Here is a 22,866-nt window from a genome sequence, read left to right as displayed (position 1 = left end):
CTTCAGTTGTGAAACCAATACGGTTAAGGGAAGGGCCTTGGGCAGGGGTACTCAACTCATACCCCACGAGGTCCAGGGCCTGCTGGGTTTTCACAGCAAACTAGAACGCTATTTTGCCCTAAAACAGAGAGCACACAGTGGCAGAATACCTGACCAGACTGAACCAAACTTAAGGAAATCCTTGACTATGTGAGCATAGCCTTGCTATTGAGAAAGGTCGCCTCTCTCATCTCATTGTTTTTTTTAGGAGCACCTGGGTGATTGAAAGATTAACTGAGGTCAACACTCCAGTCCAGTTGGTGGTGGTAACGCACATTACAGTTGGTTTCCATCCGCCATATAAAGTCCACAGAAGAAGAAGCCTGAAGGAGGAGAGATTACTAGAAACAGACTCTGTTTACCATTTTATCTGTGGATTAATTGGTCGGAGTAGAGGACCTTGTGCATTTCAAGTAAAATAACAACCCAATGTTTATATCCCAGGATGAATTAGCTAGCAACCAGCAAGCTACAGCAAGCTAGCTAGTTAAATTGCCATGAATGTTTAATGCTTTTTGATCTGTCCCCGAATTAATATAGTTGGTTTTGATATTTCAACCTGCGTGTCCTGAATGGTATCTGGTGTGGTCAGCATGTCAGAGAGATCCACATGGTTGGATACAGTAACAGACCAACGTTTTTTTATTTTTAGACCAATCAGAAGTGTACAGTACTTACCGATCTGTTGGGGGTCGCGGAGGTCAAAGTAGTTGAGGAAACACTGGTAGCCCATCTGCTTGTCTGTAGAGAACATGATGATGTTGCCACTGAAGTCAAGGCCACAGGTCCTCACAGCCGAGCTGGTGTTCAACATGGCTGTTTACCTGAGAGAGCGAGAGGGGAGAGAGCGAGAGAGGGGAGAGAGCGAGAGGGGAGTGGGCATTATACCACACACACACCAGGAAGTTGTTCACCTAACCTCAGTCTCACACATTCAACACACGTAGACGAGTAAACACAAAACACACACATCAACGTAACTAAAGTCTATCTTCTCCATCTTGTTTTCTCACTCACACTCGTCTCACAGTCCCATAGTCTACGGCGGATGTCTGCTGACCCTGATGTCCCATAGTCTACGGCTGATGTCTGCTGACCCTGATGTCCCATAGCCTACGGCTGATGTCTGCTGACCCTGATGTCCCATAGTCTACGGCTGATGTCTGCTGACCCTGATGTCCCATAGTCTACGGCTGATGTCTGCTGACCCTGATGTCCCATAGTCTACGGCTGATGTCTGCTGACCCTGATGTCCCATAGTCTACGGCTGACGTCTGCTGACCCTGATGTCCCATAGCCTACGGCTGACGTCTGCTGACCCTGATGTCCCATAGCCTACGGCTGACGTCTGCTGACCCTGATGTCCCATAGTCTACGGCTGATGTCTGCTGACCCTGATGTCCCATAGTCTACGGCTGATGTCTGCTGACCCTGATGTCCCATAGTCTACGGCTGATGTCTGCTGACCCTGATGTCCCATAGTCTACGGCTGATGTCTGCTGACCCTGATGTCCCATAGTCTACGGCGGATGTCTGCTGACCCTGATGTCCCATAGTCTACGGCTGATGTCTGCTGACCCTGATGTCCCATAGTCTACGGCTGATGTCTGCTGACCCTGATGTCCCATAGTCTACAGCTGATGTCTGCTGACCCTGATGTCCCAGTCTACGGCTGATGTCTGCTGACCCTGATGTCCCATAGTCTACGGCTGATGTCTGCTGACCCTGATGTCCCATAGTCTACGGCTGATGTCTGCTGACCCTGATGTCCCATAGTCTACGGCTGATGTCTGCTGACCCTAATGTCCCATAGTCTACGGCTGATGTCTGCTGACCCTGATGTCCCATAGCCTACAGCTGATGTCTGCTGACCCTGATGTCCCATAGTCTACAGCTGATGTTTGCTGACCCTGTCAGCACGTTCTTGGTGTCCCCCTACCCCCTGTAACCCCAGGTGACCTACCCCCTGTAACCCCAGGTGACCTACCCCCTGTAACCCCAGGTGACCTACCCCCTGTAACCCCAGGTGACCTACCCCCTATAACCCCAACATAGGACCTTAACCCCAGGTGACCTACCCCCTGTAAACCCAGATGACCTACCCCCTGTAACCCCAACATAGGACCTTAACCCCAGGTGACCTACCCCCTGTAACCCCAACATAGGACCTTAACCCCAGGTGACCTACCCCTGTAACCCCAGATGACCTACCCCCTGTAACCCCAACATAGGACCTTAACCCCAGGTGACCTACCCCTGTAACCCCAGATGACCTACCCCCTGTAACCCCAACATAGGACCTTAACCCCAGGTGACCTACCCCCTGTAACCCCAGGTGACCTACCCCCTGTAACCCCAGGTGACCTACCCCCTATAACCCCAACATAGGACCTTAACCCCAGGTGACCTACCCCTGTAACCCCAGATGACCTACCCCTATAAACATCACATACAGTGCATTAAGACCCCTTTACTTGTTCCAGTTTTTACGGTACATCCTTATTCTAAAACGGATTAAACAAATATTTTCCCCCTGATTCTAGACAACAACCCATAATGACAAAGCGTAAACAGGGTGTTAGATATGTAAATAAGGTAAAAAAAAAAATATATATATATATAAGTATTTAGACCCTTTGCTATGAGACTCAAAATTGAGTTCAGGTTCATCCTGTTTCCATTGATCATCCTTGAGATGTTTCTACAACTTGGAGTCCACCTGTGGTAAATTCAATTGATTGGACATTGGAAAGGCACACACCTGTCTACATAAGGTCCCACAGTTGACAGTGGATGTCAGAGCAAAAACCAAGCCAAAACCAAGCCACGAAGGAACTGTCCATAGACCTCCAAGACAGGATTGTGTCGAGGCACAGATCTGAGGAAGGGTACCAAAACATTTCTGCAGCAATGAAGGTCCATAAGAACACAGTGACTTCCATCATTCTCAAATAGAAAACGGGCCTTGGTCAGGGAGTTGACCAAGAACCCTATGGTCACTCTGACAGAACTCCAGAGTTCCTCTGTGGAGATGGGAGAACCTTCCAGAAGGACAACCATCTCTGCAGCACTCCACCAATCAGGCCTTTATGGTAATGTGGTCAGATGGAAGCCACTCTTCAGTAAAAGGCACATAACAGCCCACTTGGAGTTTGCCAAAAGGCACATAAAGGACTCTCAGACCATGAGATACAAGATTCTCTGGTCTGATGAAACCAATATTTAATTATTTTGCCTGTATGCCAAGTGTCACATCTGGAGGAAACCAGGCACTGCTCATCACCTGGCCAATACCATCCCTACAGTGAAGCGTGGTGGTGGTGGCAGCATGTGCTGTGGGGATGTTATTCAGCAGCAGGAACTGGAAGACTTGTCAGGATTGAGGGCTTATTGGCTGTAGCAGTCGCTCAATCTTCTCAGTGTAACAGTTAGGATAATGGGACAACTCGGAGCACAACGCATGAATCATCCCTGGGATGAGGTACGTTTTCTGAGCCATATCTCGTGCCGGCTTCGCGGTGTCTTTCTCTAAACAGAATTGTTATCCGACCCCAGTGCAGCTGTACTCAAGCACTGGTGTAAAGTACTTAAGTAGTACTTCAAAGTATTTTTACTCTAGTAGTTTTTTGGGGTTAATTTACTATTTATATTTGTTGGCTATTTTTACTTCCCTACATTCCCAAAGAAAATTAAACATTTTTCCTGACACCGAAAAGTACTTGTTACAGTTGGACAGAAAAATGGTGCAATTCACACACTTATCAAGAGAACATCCCTGGTCATCTCTACTGCCTCTGATCTGGAGGACTCACTAAACAGAGAACATCCCTGGTCATCCCTACTGCCTCTGATGTGGAGGACTCGCTAAACAGAGAACATCCCTGGTCATCCCTACTGCCTCTGATCTGGTAGACTCACTAAACAAAGAACATCCATGGTCATCCCTACTGCCTCTGATCTGGACTCACTAAACAGAACATCCCTGGTCATCCCTACTGCCTCTGATCTGGTGGACTCACTAAACACAAATGCTTCGTTTGTAAATTATGTCTGAGCATTGGTGTGCCTCTGGATATCTGTCAATAAATAAAAAAGACAATTGTGTTGTCTGGTTTGCTTAATATAAGGAACTTGAAATTACATTTGTACTTAAAGTACATTTTAGCAATTTAATTTACTTCTGATAAGCTGATAAGTAACTACCAAACTATGAAATAACAAAATGACAGTGTGTTTAAGGTGGCCATCGCTTATGATTAGTTCATTTCCAATACCTTTATGTGCCCATAGTGTCAAAAAACTAAACTTAACATCTTGTAAGGTAATGGAATAACTGCGCCATCATATGGGATTCACTGGCAAACCACACTGAAGAAAAATATAAACGTAAATGTAAAGTGTTGGTCCCATGTAACATGAGCTGAAATAAAGGATCCCCGAAATATTCCATACACACACAAACATGTTATTTCTATAAAATGTTGTGCACAAGTGTGTTTACATCCCTGTTAGTGTGCATAGCTCAGTAAAAATCATTGAAATTGTTGCCGTTTATATCTTGTGTTCAGTATACATGGTTATCAAACATAGGGGCCCGTTTTAGCTAGAAATGTGAAGAACAATAAACAGCATTAGGGATATCTAGTTTCATCATTGTGACAAATAGTTAAGAGGTGTCACAGTAGTTATTTAAAGTGTTTTCCAGGGAGACAGCTGAGCATTATGCTACATACCTTAACTACGTCACACTGTTATGGTAGCAGGAACTACTTATCTCGGCGGCTAGCTGTTTAGCATAAAACACTGACATTGTACAGAAAATCCTAGCTAACTTTAGCACTTTGATGAGTGGCTAATGAAATAAAAATATATTTTAAAAAAAAAGTTAAAATCTGATATACTCACCATCGCCAAAAGCTTTACCCTTGTCGCTTTATCCGTTGTAATCGTTATTTCTCCCAAAAACAAGAAAAGACAAGGACTTGTGTTGCTAGGCACCAGGGAGAAAGCGGGAAATTAATGTTGGTACTTCCGGTGAAACCAGTGACCGCATGAACGTTCTAAAAGGCGCATTTTGCGCTGAGTAAAAGTAACCTAGAATAAATGAATAATGGCATGTGATAAACCTTCACAATATTCACAGGACAGGTCTTTGGAAAAAGTTGTACAGTGTTAGCCAAGTGAAGTGTAAAGTTATTCAAAGTCAATGGTGAAATGTCTCAGTAATTGCAGCAAATATGTTAAATAATTCTCAACCCTAAATCAAAATCCCGGAGAGCTAAATTGCAGCTTTCGACTGGGGGTCAAAAATAAAACGAAAATCACGTAACAGATACATATTTTAAATAAGCAAGTAATTAAGTAGACAGGACAAGACAAAAGTATAGGAAAATAGAAACAATATTTGGTTATTGATCAACATGGTTGAATCTCTAAAACCAGTGAGGATCAAGATACAGTGAGTCAGTCTTAGGAGACAAAAGAAATACGGGTTGTCTTGTGATTACGATAAACTGTGTGATTATGAAAGAAATAAGATAAAATAAAAATATTGCATTCCTCAAACTGCAGCCCCCGGAACCCGACCCGGACCAATGCTACAATCTGAAACATGGAAGACACAGCAAGTGTACACGACAGAAAGACAATTTATGCATACACTTTCATTGAAATAATCGTACCTATTCTTCCTCCGACATAACTCTTGATAGTGAAAATAAAAAAAAACTCCCCGTTCAACAAGTGTTCAGAACAGAAAATGTCTTCCTTTTTTAAAACAGTATGGGTGACACACCGCCCGGCACCAGAGTCATAACCATGGCAACTCGAACACTACACGGTTTATGTAGAAGGTAGACATTGCCACTAACCACTGATACAGGGTCAGTTGTTTCACCTTCCCAATGGTCAGGGTTAGGAATGGACTAGAGTAATCTGATCCTAGATCTGTGGTTAAGATCAACTGAGTGTCTGGTGGTGTGTATTCATTAGTGTATACCTTCGCAAACCATTTTACAACCGAAAACACGTTTCTTATTGGATGAATTCAGGTAGTTCCCTCCCGGTTACATCCTGTTTCCTAACGTTTGGTTCTTAGTGAATACACCCCAGGACAGTGTGTTGAGGACGGGAGGGGATAACACATTCCCAGTTAAGTTCTCGTCAAATCAAACTGCCACAAAACTAAATAGCGAGGCTGGGGTTGCATAGATATATCAGTTAAAATATTTTATTACTTGCACCTGATTAACAAATCGAACTATCCGAGTTGTGATTCAACAAATCTTGCTAAGATACGTACACTCACCCACACACGGGCATTAATTATTGGTAGCCAACCTTGGTCAGTACATTTCGATATCTGTTTTAGTGGTTAATGGAATCTTCTTAAACATATACATGGCTCATGATAGCAAGGAAAGGCAGCATGAAAAAAACATTCCATCGGATCAAATGTTGTAGAATGACATTGGAAAACAAGGAATATGAGCGTGTGGAATGGATACATGCATATTGTGGGAATGATGACGAAAAAAACGGATATTTTTTGACTGATATCTATATATAGTGCTGATTCTCCATTAGATACACAGGTGTTAAAATAACATATCAAAAAACAGTCTACAAACTCTGCTGTGTAACATGATATAAAGAAACAAACCAAAACACAAGGCTATTCCCTCTATTCTTGGGGTGTATTCAGTAGTGCACGCTGTAGTGAAACATTTTGCAATGGAAAACACGTTTCATATTGGACAAGTTCAGTCCCTATTAGCTTCCTGTTGGTTCCGAGACATTACACACCCCTTGGTTAGAGTACTTTCTGTAGATCCACCGATTGCGCAAGATTCCTACAGAATACGTACATAATCCATTAACGCTCTGGACCTCTGGTTCTAGGATAAACAATGATATCTAGAACAGAATGGAAAAAAAGCGACATCCCCAACCTAGAGATATACACACTGATCTTTGAACTGAGAAGGTGATGATCCCTACATGCTCTGGGTTGAAGTCCAACTGTGGCCAGACATCTGCTGCTTCACTGTATCTCTGTATGACGGACACACACACACACACACACACAAAAGAAAGACCGATGGAGACACACACACACCTACTAAATACTCTTGTGGTCCAACATCATCTAGGGTTCTGGTGAAATATAGGGCACTATTTAGGGAATATTGTGCCAATTGTGACAAGCTATTCCCATATGGTTCTGGTGAAATATAGGGCACTATTTAGGGAATAGGGTGCCAATTGGGGAGCAGCCTTTCCTTAGCTTGTGATTTACATGAACATTGCGTACAGGAGTTCTCAAAGGAAAGGACAAAAAAAAAAACCCTGCAGGATAAGAACCTTCAAGGCGGCACAACCTCCCCTGACTGACATCACCTTCAACTCTCCAGGGGGGAACCAGAGTAAGTAGAAGCTCTCCAGGGGAACCAGAGTAAATAGAAGCTCTCCAGGGGAACCAGAGTAAGTAGAAGCTCTCCAGGGGGGAACCAGAGTAAGTAGAAGCTGCTACCCGACTACAAATCCAGGATCAGGTTCTCTTGCACCGCCCTATTGGGTTTTTAGTTAGGATGGACGAAATGGAAACTGATTCTAGATCTGTGGTTAGGGGACAACTTCATCTTATTCTTGAGGGAATTACACAGACCCGCACTCTTAACGCCTATGTTAGTAGTGGCTTGGCTTGCAGGCTGGAAGTTGGTTGGTGAAGAGGAGAGTGTGAGCGTTGTTGCCCAGGCGAGAGGTTTCATTCCTGGGCCGTGAGGGAGGCTGCACAGGCCTGGTTGTCAGTGTCCAACTCTGGGCTGAAGTGGCAGCAGGGTGTGGGGGAGCTAGGGGTGGTGGTGTCGGGGTCTGGGCTGGGCTCCTGGGAGTCTATGGGGGGGAGGGAGGTGGATTCATCTCCTGGGCTGGTGTCGTCCTCGGGGCCGGCGCTAAGGCCCTGTACCTTCTTGCTGAGTTCGTTGCGTTCGTTCTGCAACGCCCGACAAAGCTTCTCCAGTCTCGCTACCTTCCCCCGGAGGCTGTCAAACTCACGCTCCTGCAGAGTTTTCTAGGGAACACAAACACAGTCAGTCAGACAGACACCTTGCACTTTTCACAACAAAACAAAAATGCACTCACATTAATCTAAAAGACCCATTCGGAGATTCAAAATCCAGTCTACCTCCACAGCCATGTTCAGTGATTTAAATCCCGAGTCCAGTCTACCTCCACAGCCATGTTCAGTGATTTAAATCCCGAGTCCAGTCTACCTCCTCAGCCATGTTCAGTGATTTAAATCCCGAGTCCATCCTACCTCCTCAGCCATGTTCAGTGATTTAAATCCCGAGTCCAGTCTACCTCCTCAGCCATGTTCAGTGATTTAAATCCCGAGTCCATCCTACCTCCTCAGCCATGTTCAGTGATTTAAATCCCGAGTCCAGTCTACCTCCTCAGCCATGTTCAGTGATTTAAATCCCGAGTCCAGTCTACCTCCTCAGCCATGTTCAGTGATTCAAATCCCGAGTCCAGCCTACCTCCTCAGCCATGTTCAGCAGGGCCTTGTTGCTGCTCTCCCACCTGGAACAATACATGGTCGTCTCCTTCTCCAGCTTCTTGATCTTCTTTGTCATCTACGGACACACACACAGGGTCACATGACCACAACAAAGATAGACAGACCTGCCAACCCGGGAATCGTTTTTTAAACGAGTACCACTTCAGTGCGGCGGCGGCACCCCCAGCCCCACAACACCCACACTGCACACATCATTTGGCACCTTTTTTATTATTGCCTAATAATGATGTTGGCAGAAGACTGCCTCAGTAGTCTACAGACTTATGGGTAATTGGTAATTGGCTGCCCCTCAGCAGCTAACTAGAAATACACTGAAATGTATAATCACAAAGTACATGAGGATGGCTGGGGGGGTGATCAGGAATTTGGAGAATTTAGCTTCTTTTTTTAACACCTGAAACAGCTTATTTTCTGCAATCCAGAGTCATGATCAGTTTCATTCTAAAAGTATGTCTATTTTTCTGCATATCGAACGAAGCCGTATATTGGTTATTAACAAAAATATATTTAAAAAATACACTAATTATGTTGCTCTGCATGTCTGCTCAAATCTGGGTAACAGATTGAAAGGAATGTGAGTCTTATTCAATACATGTAGTTATAGCTGGCTTTTCTAAAGTCTACCAACCTTGACAGCAGGCATGCCAGCTAAGATACAGGTAACTACAGGTAAAATAAATGACCATGTTTGAGTAAATGAGGGTGGCCACGAGCAGTCACTGGTTTGATGAGCATGAAAACGAGGTAAGCCATATTGCATGGCCATCTCAGGGCACCCGATCTCAACCCAATGAAAATGAGGTAAGCCATATTGCATGGCCGTCTCAGGGCACCCGATCTCAACCCAATGAAAACGAGGTAAGCCATATTGCATGGCCGTCTCAGGGCACCCGATCTCAACCCAATGAAAACGAGGTAAGCCATCTTGCATGGCCGTCTCAGGGCACCAGATCTCAACCCAATTGAACACTTGTTGAAGACTCTGGAGAGGCGCCTGAGACAGCGTTATCCACCATCAACAAAACACCAAATGAGAGAATTTATCGTGGAAAAATGGTGTTGTATCCCTCCACTAGAGCTCCAGACACTTGCAGAATCTATGTCAAGGTGCATTGAAGCTGTTCTGGCTCGTGGTTGGCCCAACCTCCTATTAAGAGACTTCATGTTGGTGTATTTTATTAATTTAACTTTTATTTAACTAGGCAAGTCAGTTAAGAACAAATTACTTTTTACAATGACAGTGTTACCTTATTTTAAATGTTTGTTTTTTTTATAGACAAGCTAGCTGCTCTAACTTGATTGATGGCATGAAATGGCTTCTGGGTATTGAGTTATAAGGTTGGGAACCTATCTGTGCTAGCTAAAGCCTACTTCATAAAATTGCTAGGTGACTTGTGACTTGTAGTATTTTAACAGGACAAATCTGAATGGCCATGTCCCCCCTATGGGCATGAAGCCTCTGTAGGCCTACGGTTGGGGTGGGGGGGGGAGTCCAGAAGGGGTCAGTCAACCTCCCCCTCAGGAAGTTGGAAGAATTCTCTCTCTCGAAAAAAAAAGAAGTTTAAACCTGCCATTTCCTGAAACAAAGCATCTTAAATTATATCAAACAATGTAGTAGCCAACACAGAAGTCTTATGTTTTGATCATAAATGACATTGAGGTGGTCTCAATAAAAAGTCCAGATTATTCTAGGTTAAATTTAGGGTTCATGATTATTCTAATTAAAAAAAGGGAAATTTCATAATTTCCAACTTCATATTCATCACCTCCAGCACCAACAGAATATCAACATGTGAAAACAGCACGTTTCTATGTTTTGTAGTGAAGAAGAGTGAGGAAGACAAGTGTTCCCAAAGACAGTGTGCATCGTGTGATTTTAACCAATGAGGAGGCATTGCATACTAATTGATTGATGATGTCACTGTAAACACTTATCTTCCTGTATCTTATAAAAAAACAACACAATTTTCACATACAGTGAGTTGATGTTGGGAGACGAACATGAAGAGGAACAGCGTAGAAATAATATAGGAGTCTTTATGCAGATGGAATCGGACATGGCAGAGAGCTGTTCCGCTGAAATACAGACCTTCAGAAAGTGATGTTAAACTGTTAAAGATTAGCAGAGTTGTGTTAATGAATCAGTCCTCTGGAGGTCAACACAGTAGGCTGCTAACACGATGTCATAATAATCAGGTCACCCATGACGATGAGGCATGTTGAATGAATGGTAGCCTAGTGGTCAGGGCCCGGGTGGATGAGGTCAGGGCCCCGGGTGGATGAGGTCAGGGCCCCGGGTGGATGAGGTTAGGGCCCGGGTGGATGAGGTCAGGGCCCGGGTGGATGAGGTCAGGCCCGGGTGGATGAGGTCAGAAACAAGCTCGTATAGGGTGAAAATGTAAACTGGCTTCTTCATTTTGTTTTGCGATAAAATTCAGGATAATTCAATTACTGGATGTAATGTAGTCGTCTAGCTTACTGTATTATAAAGGATATTTGGAATGTGAAACAACTGAACTAGGGCTATACGAGCTTGTTTCTGACCTCATCCACCCGGGCCCTGACCTCATCCACCCGGGGCCCTGACCTCATCCACCCGGGGCCCTGACCTCATCCACCCGGGGCCCTGACCTCATCCAGCCGGGGCCCTGACCTCATCCACCCGGGCCCTGACCTCATCCACCCGGGGCCCTGACCTCATCCACCCGGGCCCTGACCTCATCCACCCGGGCCCTGACCTCATCCACCCGGGCCCTGACCACTAGGCTACCATTCATTCAACATGCCTCATCGTCATGGGTGACCTGATTATTATGACATCGTGTTAGCAGCCTACTGTGTTGACCTCCAGAGGACTGATTCATTAACACAACTCTGCTAATCTTTAACAGTTTAACCTCACTTTCTGAAGGTCTGTATTTCAGCGGAACAGCTCTCTGCCATGTCCGATTCCATCCACGCACCGAAGTACCGCACGTTTCCTGGCTCATCAATGCACTCGCCTACTACCGTCTTCGCGGAGATCACGTGCGGGCAAGAAGGTTCTCGCTTAGTAGACTAAACGCCGTAGCTCACTACCTTTTGTCGTAATGAAGCCTTAGCGAAGGAGCTAACTAGGAAAGAGCTCAGTGGTTACGTTAACGTTTACCGAACTCGGTCCTCGGGATCCCCAAGGGGAGCACGTTTTGGTTTTTAACCATAAACACTACACAACTGACTCAAATAATCAACGCTTGATGCTGATTTACATCAGCTGTGTAGTGTTAGGACAAAAACCAAAACGTGCTCCCCTTGGGGATCCCGAGGACAGAGTTTGGTAAACCCTGGGGTATGTGCGTAACTTAACACGCATACATAGTGGGAAATGTATTCGGCAAACAGTTTGTTCTCCATTTTCCCCTCACACATCAGTGGTGTCAACAGACAAAGTGGAGAGGCGTCACCCAGGGAGAAAACAGTACCATGGTTATGGGGGGGCCGCCTGGAGAGATAGAGACTTTTTCCCCCTTTCGCCCAAGTCCTCTGATTGGCTCAGCTCCAACTTCAGACAGTTGAGTCAAAAACCAACCATGTGCCAACTTGAATCCTATTCACTGGATCGTTTTTCGTACCAGCGCACTTTGACCTCAAATTGTGTGTAGGTTGGCAGGTCTGCGGACTCAAACATGGGTGCGCCTCCATTTTAAACACACGCACACAGGCTCACCTTCTCCATCTCCTGTTTGAATGTGGTGAACACCTCGTTGCTCTTGGACAGAGTCGTCTGGAACTCCTCAAACTTCTCTGTGTATAAGGACAGCTGGATGGAGAAACAGAGGGGAAACAGAGGGGAAACAGAGGAGAAACAGGGGGAACAGAGGAGAAACAGAGGAGAAACAGGGAAACAGAGGGGAAACAGAGGAGAAACAGAGGAGAAACAGGGGGAACAGAGGAGAAACAGGGGGAACAGAGGAGAAACAGGGGGAACAGAGGAGAAACACAGGGGAAACAGAGGAGAAACACAGGGGAAACAGAGGAGAAACACAGGGGAAACAGAGAGAAACAGAGGGGAAACAGAGAGAAACAGAGGGGAAACAGAGGAGAAACAGGGGGAACAGAGGGGAAACAGAGGAGAAACAGGGGGAACAGAGGGAAACAGGGGGAAATAGAGGAGAAACAGGGGAAACAGGAAACAGGGGGAAACAGATGGGAAACAGGGGAAACAGGAAGAAACAGAGGGGAAACAGAGGGAAACAGGGGGAAACAGAGGGGGAACAGGGGGAAACAGAGGGGAAACAGAGGAGAAACAGAGGGGAACAGAGGAGAAACAGGGGGAACAGGGGGGGAACACAGGGGAAACAGAGGAGAAACACAGGGGAAACACAGGGGAAAACAGGGGAAACACAGGGGGAAACAGAGGGGAAACAGAGGGGAAACAGAGGGGAAACGGATGGGAAACGGATGGGAAACAGGGGGAAACAGGGGGAAACAGGGGAAACAGAGGAGAAACAGAGGAGAAACAGGGGAACAGAGGAGAAACAGGGGAACAGAGGAGAAACAGGGGGAACAGAGGGAAACAGAGGAGAAACAGAGAACAGAGGAGAAACAGGGGGAACAGAGGAGAAACAGGGGGAACAGAGGGAGAAACAGGGGAACAGAGGAGAAACAGGGGGAACAGAGGAGAAACACAGGGGAAACAGAGGAGAAACACAGGGGAAACAGAGGAGAAACACAGGGGAAACAGAGGAGAAACAGGGGAACAGAGGAGAAACAGGGGGAACAGAGGGGAAATAGAGGAGAAACAGGGGGAAACAGGAAACGGGGGGAAACAGATGGGAAACAGGAAGAAACAGAGGGGGAACAGAGGGGAAACAGGGGGAACAGAGGAGAAACAGGGGGAAACAGGGGGGGAACAGAGGAGAAACAGGGGGAACAGAGGAGAAACAGGGGGAACAGAGGAGAAACAGGGGGAACAGAGGAGAAACAGGGAGAACAGAGGGGAAACAGGGAGAACAGAGGTGAAACAGGGGGAACAGAGGGGAAACAGAGGAGAAACAGGGAGAAACAGAGGAGAAACAGAGAGGAAACAGAGGGGAAACAGAGAGAAACAGAGAGGAAACAGAGGAGAAACAGAGGGGAAACAGAGGGGAAACAGAGGGAACAGAGGGGAAACAGAGTGGAAACAGAGGGAACAGAGGGGAAACAGAGGGGAAACAGAGGAGAAACAGAGGGGAAACAGAGGAGAAACAGGGGGAACAGAGGAGAAACAGGGAGGAAATGGGGGAAACAGGGGGAACAGAGGAGAAACAGGGGAACAGAGGAGAAACACAGGGGAAACAGAGGGGAAACAGAGAGAAACAGAGGAGAAACAGGGGGAACAGAGGAGAAACACAGGGAAACAGAGGGAAACAGAGAGAAACAGAGGAGAAACAGGCGGGAAATGGGGAAACAGAGGAGAAACAGGGGGAAACAGAGGGGAAACAGGAAGAAACAGAGGGGAAACAGGGGAAACAGAGGGGAAACAGGGGAAACAGAGGGGGAACAGGGGGGAAATGGAAACAGAGGGGAAACGGGGGAAACAGAGGGGAAACGGGGGAAATGGGAAACATGGGGGAAACAGAGGGGAAACAGGGGGGAAACAGAGGGGAAACAGGAAAACAGAGGGGAAACAGAAGGGAGGAGAGTTCATTCACATATTACCTTTACAGCTCAGCAGAAACAGCGAGGATGTTTATCGTAGAGCATCCACTCTGTCCTACAGTTCTAGAGAGAGAGGTTTGAGTTACCTCCTGCTTGTTTGAGCTCACACATCCTCTGAGACTCTGCGCTTCCTTCAGAGCTCACGAGACAACATGAGACCATCCCTAAGATCGTCTGACACTACCTCTACCTTCAGCAGCTGAGATGAGACACTGAGACAACATGAGACCAACCCTAACCCATCGTCTGAAACTACCTCTTCCTTCAGCAGCTGGAGAGACACGAGACAACATGAGACCAACTCTGAGACTCTGCCGCTTCCTTCAGCAGCTAACACATCCTCTGAGACTCTGCCTCTTCCTTCAGCAGCTGGAGAGACACGAGACAACATGAGACCAACCCTAACCCATCGTCTGAAACTACCTCTTCCTTCAGCAGCTGGAGAGACACGAGACAACATGAGACCAACCCTAACACATCCTCTGAGACTCTGCCGCTTCCTTCAGCAGCTGGAGAGACACGAGACATGAGACCAACCCTAACACATCCTCTGAGACTCTGCCGCTTCCTTCAGCAGCTGGAGAGACACGAGACAACATGAGACCAACCCTAACCCATCGTCTGAAACTACCTCTTCCTTCAGCAGCTGGAGAGACACGAGACATGAGACCAACCCTAACCCATCGTCTGACACTACCTCTTCCTTCAGCAGCTGGGAGAGACCAATAACCCATCCAACACCCTCTTCCTTCAGCAGCTGGAGAGACATGAGACCACCCTAACCCATCGTCTGACACTGGAGAGACACGAGACCAACCTCCTTCAGCAGCTGGAGAGACACGAGACATGAGACCAACCCTAACCCATCGTCTGACACTACCTCTTCCTTCAGCAGCTGGAGAGACACGAGACATGAGACCAACCCTAACCCATCGTTTGACACTACCTCTTCCTTCAGCAGCTGGAGAGACACGAGACCAACCCTAACCCATCGTCTGACACTACCTCTTCCTTCAGCAGCTGGAGAGACACGAGACCAACCCTAACCCATCGTCTGAAACTACCTCTTCCTTCAGCAGCTGGAGAGACAAGAGACTAGGGCTTTCCAAATACATATTGGGTCTACCAAGAGTCATCTTTTCCTTTGACCAATCGATTGGTCGAAATGTTTAAACGTGTATTTATCTTGGGTTTTAATCAAATCAACTATATGCACTGAGTTTGTCTGATGCTTTAAGCACACGATTTGATTAAATAATCAAGGCACACAAATGACTAGAGGGAGTCCGACCGCAATTTATTTGATTGTGCCGGGCTCAGACTTGCTGTGTCGTCTAAAAACCAAAACAATTAGCACCCATTGTCTGTCTCTCCTCCCTGCTAGAGCGACCGACACAGAACATCAACAGTATTTATCTCGCTGTCCAGTGTTACTGGAGCTGTAACATAATTAGAGCCATTTCTAAACTGAAACGTTCTGTTAACCAAAATCCCTCATTTGTTTAGGAAAAATATTGACTCAACCCTCGCTCTCTTTACACGACAGCATGTGACCTGTAGCATATCATAATCACGTCAATAAATTGGTTATAACAAACTCGGAACACTAACACTCGAAACAGGAATGTTTACTGGTTGCTCAGTAGGTAAAGGGAATGTCAGATGCGTGGAATAAATGTGACTAGTTGTGGAAAACACTTGATATCAAGAAAAAGGGAAGGAGCCAGCAGTGTGTGCATATTGTGTGTGCCAAACAGGTGCTGTGTAGATTACAATAACATTTGAACATTTGGAACAATGTAAACACTAAATAAATAAGAAGCGAACCAGCGAGTCAGTTGTAACTTTTTAAAAAAAAAAAAAAGCCTTTATTACAGCAAATATATATTTTTGTTAAAGTCGCATTAATTCATGAATGCAATTTCCGAAATGGAACGGGCCTATTTATTATTTAAGCTAATTATTCAACGGTCGCTTTGTTATTTATTGCAAAAACTAAAATGCTTGATTGCATTTCTAAATCATGAATGACTCCTACGCTGTGCGATGACACGAACAAATAAATAAACGACTTATTGATACAGGAAGCCTATATAAGTACAAAATCATAACAACAATTAGGAGATAAAGGAAAAGGTTATTATTATAAATACAACATCTGACTATTGGGAACAGTGTAAACAGTAAATGAATACCAGAGAGGCTGGTCTAACAGACAAAAGGGTAAAGCCTTCAGTACAGCAAAGCAAAGATTTATTTTTAAATCAACGCAGTGCCTGTTCAATTAAAAATCGAATCACAGTCTACTTCGACTTCGCCAAACGGGTGATGATTTAACAAAAGCGCATTTGCGAAACAAAGAAATATATATATATTTCTAAACCTGCATATTTAGTTCAAATAAATTAATGTTAGAAGGCAATATTAACTAGGGAAATTGTGTCATTTCTCCTGCGTTCTGTGCAAGCAGAGTCGGGTTATATGCAGCAGCTTGGTCCGCCTGGCTCGTTGAGAACTGTGTGAAGATCATTTCTTCCCAACAAAGAACGTAATTAATTTGCCAGAATTATACATAATTCTGACATTGAAGGTTGTGCAATGTAACAGCAATATTTTGACTTTTCGGTTCCAAAATAATAAACGTTTTGTTTTCGAAATTTGACCATATTAATGACCAAAGGCTCTTATGTGTGTATTTTTACATTATAATCAAGTCTATGATTTGATGGAGCAGTCTGACTGAGTTGTGGTAGGCAGCATAAGCATTCATTCAAACAGCACCTTACTGCGTTTTCCAGCAGCTCTTAGCTTGAACCACAGCGCTGTTTATGACTTCAAGCCTATCAACTCCCAAGATTAGGCTGGCCTTACTAAAGTACCTCTTAGAACATCCAATAGTTAAAAAGTATATGAAATACAAATGGTATAGAGAGAAATGGTCTTATAATTTCTATAATAACTACAACCTAAAACTTCTTACCTGGGAATATTGAAGACTCATGTTAAAAGGAACCACCAGCTTTCATATGTTCTCATGTTCTGAGCAAGGAACTTAAACGTTAGCTTTCTTACATGGCACATATTGCACTTTTACTTTCTTCTCCAACACTTTGTTTTTTCATTATTTAAACCAAATTGAACATGTTTCATTATATACTTGAGACTACATTGATTTTATGTATTATATTAAGTTAAAGTGAAAGTGTTGATTCAATATTGTTGTAATTGTCATTATTACACACACACACACACACACACACACACACACACACACACACACACACACACACACACACACACACACAAATATATATCTAAAAAAAATGTTTAAAAAAATCTGCTGATTAATCGGTATCGGCGTTGAAAAATCACAATCGGTCGACCTCCATCTACCATATGATTATTGTGACTAATTATAGCTTGTCTTCATTTGGACACTCTTGAAAACGAGATGCATCAAGTGATTTCATCCTGTAAAATGTTAAACGAGTTGAATATGTTGACTAGAGTGTTCACCAAACAACCATATTATTTTACTGTTTGTTACTCACAAAGTCCTTCTCTCTGTGATGGCAGTCCTCTGACTCTATGAGCAAACCGTGAGCCTGGTGTAGCTTAGCATCCACCAACTGTTGCTGCAGTTCCTTATGCTTGAACACCTTGTCAATGTGCTGAGAGAGGACAGGGGGTTAACACTCACATGACCAGAACATTGTTAGACATTTACTGCAGTTGCACCTTGTGTACGTCAGTTGTGTAAGTCAATGGACTTGTCCTAGCAGACCTCCCGTCTGCTCCTCCTAGAAACACACACGCCATTCTCCCCACTCGTAACCACGCACGCACGCCGTTCTCCCCACCCGTAACCACGCACGCACGCCGTTCTCCCCACCCGTAACCACGCACGCACGCCGCTCTCCCCACCCGTAACCACGCACGCACGCCGTTCTCCCCACCCGTAACCACGCACGCACGCCGCTCTCCCCACCCGTAACCACGCACGCACGCCGTTCTCCCCACCCGTAACCACGCACGCACGCCGTTCTCCCCACCCGTAACCACGCACGCACGCCGTTCTCCCCACCCGTAACCACGCACGCACGCACGCCGTTCTCCCCACGCGTAACCACGCACGCACGCCCCTCTCCCCACCCGTAACCACGCACGCACGCCGCTCTCCCCACCCGTAACCACGCACGCACGCCGTTCTCCCCACTCGTAACCACGCACGCCGCTCTCCCCACTCGTAACCACGCACGCCGCTCTCCCCACTCGTAACCACGCATGCACGCCGCTCTCCCCACTCGTAACCACGCATGCACGCTGCTCTCCCCACTCGTAACCACGCACGCACGCCGCTCTCCCCACTCGTAACCACGCACGCCGTTCTCCCCACTCGTAACCACGCACGCACGCCGCTCTCCCCACTCGTAACCACGCACGCCGCTCTCCCCACTCGTAACCACGCACGCAACTCTCCCCACTCGTAACCACGCACGCAACACTCCCCACCCGTAACCACGCACGCACGCCGTTCTCCCCACCCACGTCGTTCTCCCCACGCGTAACCACGCACGCACGCCGTTCTCCCCACCCGTAACCACGCACGCACGCCGTTCTCCCCACCCGTAACCACGCACGCACGCCGTTCTCCCCACTCGTAACCACGCACGCCGCTCTCCCCACTCGTAACCACGCACGCCGCTCTCCCCACTCGTAACCACGCATGCACGCCGCTCTCCCCACTCGTAACCACGCACGCACGCCGCTCTCCCCACTCGTAACCACGCACGCACGCCGCTCTCCCCACTCGTAACCACGCACGCCGTTCTCCCCACTCGTAACCACGCACGCACGCCGCTCTCCCCACTCGTAACCACGCACGCCGCTCTCCCCACTCGTAACCACGCACGCCGCTCTCCCCACTCGTAACCACGCACGCCGCTCTCCCCACTCGTAACCACGCACGCCGCTCTCCCCACTCGTAACCACGCACGCAACTCTCCCCACTCGTAACCACGCACGCAACACTCCCCACCCGTAACCACGCACGCACGCACGCCGTTCTCCCCACCCACGCCGCTCTCCCCACCCGTAACCACGCACGCACGCCGCTCTCCCCCACCCGTAACCACGCACGCACGCGCTCTCCCCACCCGTAACTACGCACGCCGTTCTCCCACTCGTAACCACGCACGCCGCTCTCCCACTCGTAACCACGCACGCACGCCGCTCTCCCACTCGTAACCACGCACGCACGCCGCTCTCCCCACTCGTAACCACGCACGCACGCCGCTCTCCCCACTCGTAACCACGCACGCACGCCGCTCTCCCCACTCGTAACCACGCACGCACGCCGCTCTCCCCACTCGTAACCACGCACGCCGTTCTCCCCACTCGTAACCACGCACGCACGCCGCTCTCCCCACTCGTAACCACGCACGCCGCTCTCCCCACTCGTAACCACGCACGCCGCTCTCCCCACTCGTAACCACGCACGCCGCTCTCCCCACTCGTAACCACGCACGCCGCTCTCCCCACTCGTAACCACGCACGCCGCTCTCCCCACCCGTAACCACGCACGCACGCCGCTCTCCCCACTCGTAACCACGCACGCACGCCGCTCTCCCACTCGTAACCACGCACGCCGTTCTTCCCCACTCGTAACCACGCACGCACGCCGCTCTCCCCACTGTAACCACGCACGCCGCTCTCCCCACTCGTAACCACGCACGCCGCTCTCCCCACTCGTAACCACGCACGCCGCTCTCCCCACTCGTAACCACGCACGCCGCTCTCCCCACTCGTAACCACGCACGCAACTCTCCCCACTCGTAACCACGCACGCAACACTCCCCACCCGTAACCACGCACGCACGCACGCCGTTCTCCCCACCCACGCCGCTCTCCCCACCCGTAACCACGCACGCACGCCGCTCTCCCCACCCGTAACCACGCACGCACGCCGCTCTCCCCACCCGTAACTACGCACGCCGTTCTCCCCACTCGTAACCACGCACGCCGCTCTCCCCACTCGTAACCACGCACGCACGCCGCTCTCCCCACTCGTAACCACGCACGCACGCCGCTCTCCCCACTCGTAACCACGCACGCACGCCGCTCTCCCCACTCGTAACCACGCACGCACGCCGCTCTCCCCACTCGTAACCACGCACGCACGCCGCTCTCCCCACTCGTAACCACGCACGCCGTTCTCCCCACTCGTAACCACGCACGCACGCCGCTCTCCCCACTCGTAACCACGCACGCCGCTCTCCCCACTCGTAACCACGCACGCCGCTCTCCCCACTCGTAACCACGCACGCCGCTCTCCCCACTCGTAACCACGCACGCCGCTCTCCCCACTCGTAACCACGCACGCCGCTCTCCCCACTCGTAACCACGCACGCAACTCTCCCCACTCGTAACCACGCACGCAACACTCCCCACCCGTAACCACGCACGCACGCCGTTCTCCCCACCCACGCCGTTCGCCACACGCGTAACCACGCACGCACGCCGCTCTCCCCACCCGTAACCACGCACGCACGCCGCTCTCCCCACCCGTAACCACGCACGCCGTTCTCCCCACTCGTAACCACGCACGCACGCACGCCGCTCTCCCCACTCGTAACCACGCACGCCGCTCTCCCCACTCGTAACCACGCACGCCGCTCTCCCCACTCGTAACCACGCACGCAACACTCCCCACCCGTAACCACGCACGCAACACTCCCCACCCGTAACCACGCACGCACGCACGCCGTTCTCCCCACCCACGCCGTTCTCCACACGCGTAACCACGCACGCACGCCGCTCTCCCCACCCGTAACCACGCACGCACGCCGCTCTCCCCACCCGTAACCACGCACGCACGCCGTTCTCCCCACTCGTAACCACGCACGCCGCTCTCCCCACTCGTAACCACGCACGCCGCTCTCCCCACTCGTAACCACGCACGCCGCTCTCCCCACTCGTAACCACGCACGCACGCCGCTCTCCCCACCCGTAACCACGCACGCACGCCGCTCTCCCCACCCGTAACCACGCACGCCGTTCTCCCCACTCGTAACCACGCACGCCGCTCTCCCCACTCGTAACCACGCACGCCGCTCTCCCCACTCGTAACCACGCATGCACGCCGCTCTCCCCACTCGTAACCACGCACGCACGCCGCTCTCCCCACTCGTAACCACGCACGCACGCCGCTCCCCACTCGTAACCACGCACGCCGTTCTCCCCCACTCGTAACCACGCACGCACGCCGCTCTCCCCACTCGTAACCACGCACGCCGCTCTCCCACTCGTAACCACGCACGCCGCTCTCCCCACTCGTAACCACGCACGCCGCTCTCCCCACTCGTAACCACGCACGCAGCTCTCCCCACTCGTAACCACGCACGCAACACTCCCCACCCGTAACCACGCACGCACGCACGCCGTTCTCCCCACCCACGCCGTTCTCCACACGCGTAACCACGCACGCACGCCGCTCTCCCCACCCGTAACCACGCACGCACGCCGCTCTCCCCACCCGTAACCACGCACGCCGTTCTCCCCACTCGTAACCACGCACGCACGCCGCTCTCCCACTCGTAACCACGCACGCCGCTCTCCCCACTCGTAACCACGCACGCCGCTCTTCCCACTCGTAACCACGCACGCAACTCTCCGCACTCGTAACCCACGCACGCAACACTCCCCACCCGTAACCACGCACGCAACACTTCCCCACCCGTAACCACGCACGCACGCACGCCGTTCTCCCCACCCACGCCGTTCTCCACACGCGCAACCACGCACGCCGCTCTCCCACCAGTAACCACGCACGCACGCCGCTCTCCCCACCCGTAACCACGCACGCACGCCGTTCTCCCCACCCGTAACCACGCACGCCGCTCTCCCCACTCGTAACCACGCACGCCGCTCTCCCCACTCGTAACCACGCACGCCGCTCTCCCCACTCGTAACCACGCACGCCGCTCTCCCCACCCGTAACCACGCACGCCGCTCTCCCCACCCGCAACCACGCACGCCGCTCTCCCCACCCGTAACCACGCACGCGCTCCCCACCCGCAACCACGCACGCGCTTCCCCACCCGCAGCCACGCACGCCGCTCTCCCCACCCGCAACCACGCACGCGCTCTCCTCACCCGTAACCACGCACGCCGCTCTCCCACCCGTAACCACGCACGCGCTCTCCCCACCCGTAACCACGCACGCGCTCCCCACCCGTAACCACGCACGCACGCAACTCTCCCCACTCGTAACCACGCACGCAACACTCCCCACCCGTAACCACGCACGCACGCGTTCTCCCCACCCACGCCGTTCTCCACACGCGTAACCACGCACGCACGCCGCTCTCCCCACCCGTAACCACGCACGCACGCAACTCTCCCCACTCGTAACCACGCACGCAACACTCCCCACCCGTAACCACGCACGCACGCCGCTCTCCCCACCCGTAACCACGCACGCACGCCGCTCTCCCCACCCGTAACCACGCACGCCGTTCTCCCCACTCGTAACCACGCACGCACGCCGCTCTCCCCACTCGTAACCACGC

General features: G+C 49.7%; 1 pseudogene; it reads right to left on the bottom strand.

Annotated features, from left to right (window-relative positions):
- Positions 1–6,241: 6,241 nt before the first annotated feature.
- Positions 6,242–22,866, bottom strand: part of LOC115131238 (alpha-taxilin-like) — a 35,229-nt pseudogene continuing 18,604 nt past the window's right edge.

The sequence above is a fragment of the Oncorhynchus nerka genome, linkage group LG7, assembly GCF_034236695.1.
Source record: "Oncorhynchus nerka isolate Pitt River linkage group LG7, Oner_Uvic_2.0, whole genome shotgun sequence".
Classification (NCBI taxonomy): Eukaryota; Metazoa; Chordata; class Actinopteri; order Salmoniformes; family Salmonidae; genus Oncorhynchus; species Oncorhynchus nerka.
This window is presented reverse-complemented; position numbering and strand designations above follow the sequence as displayed.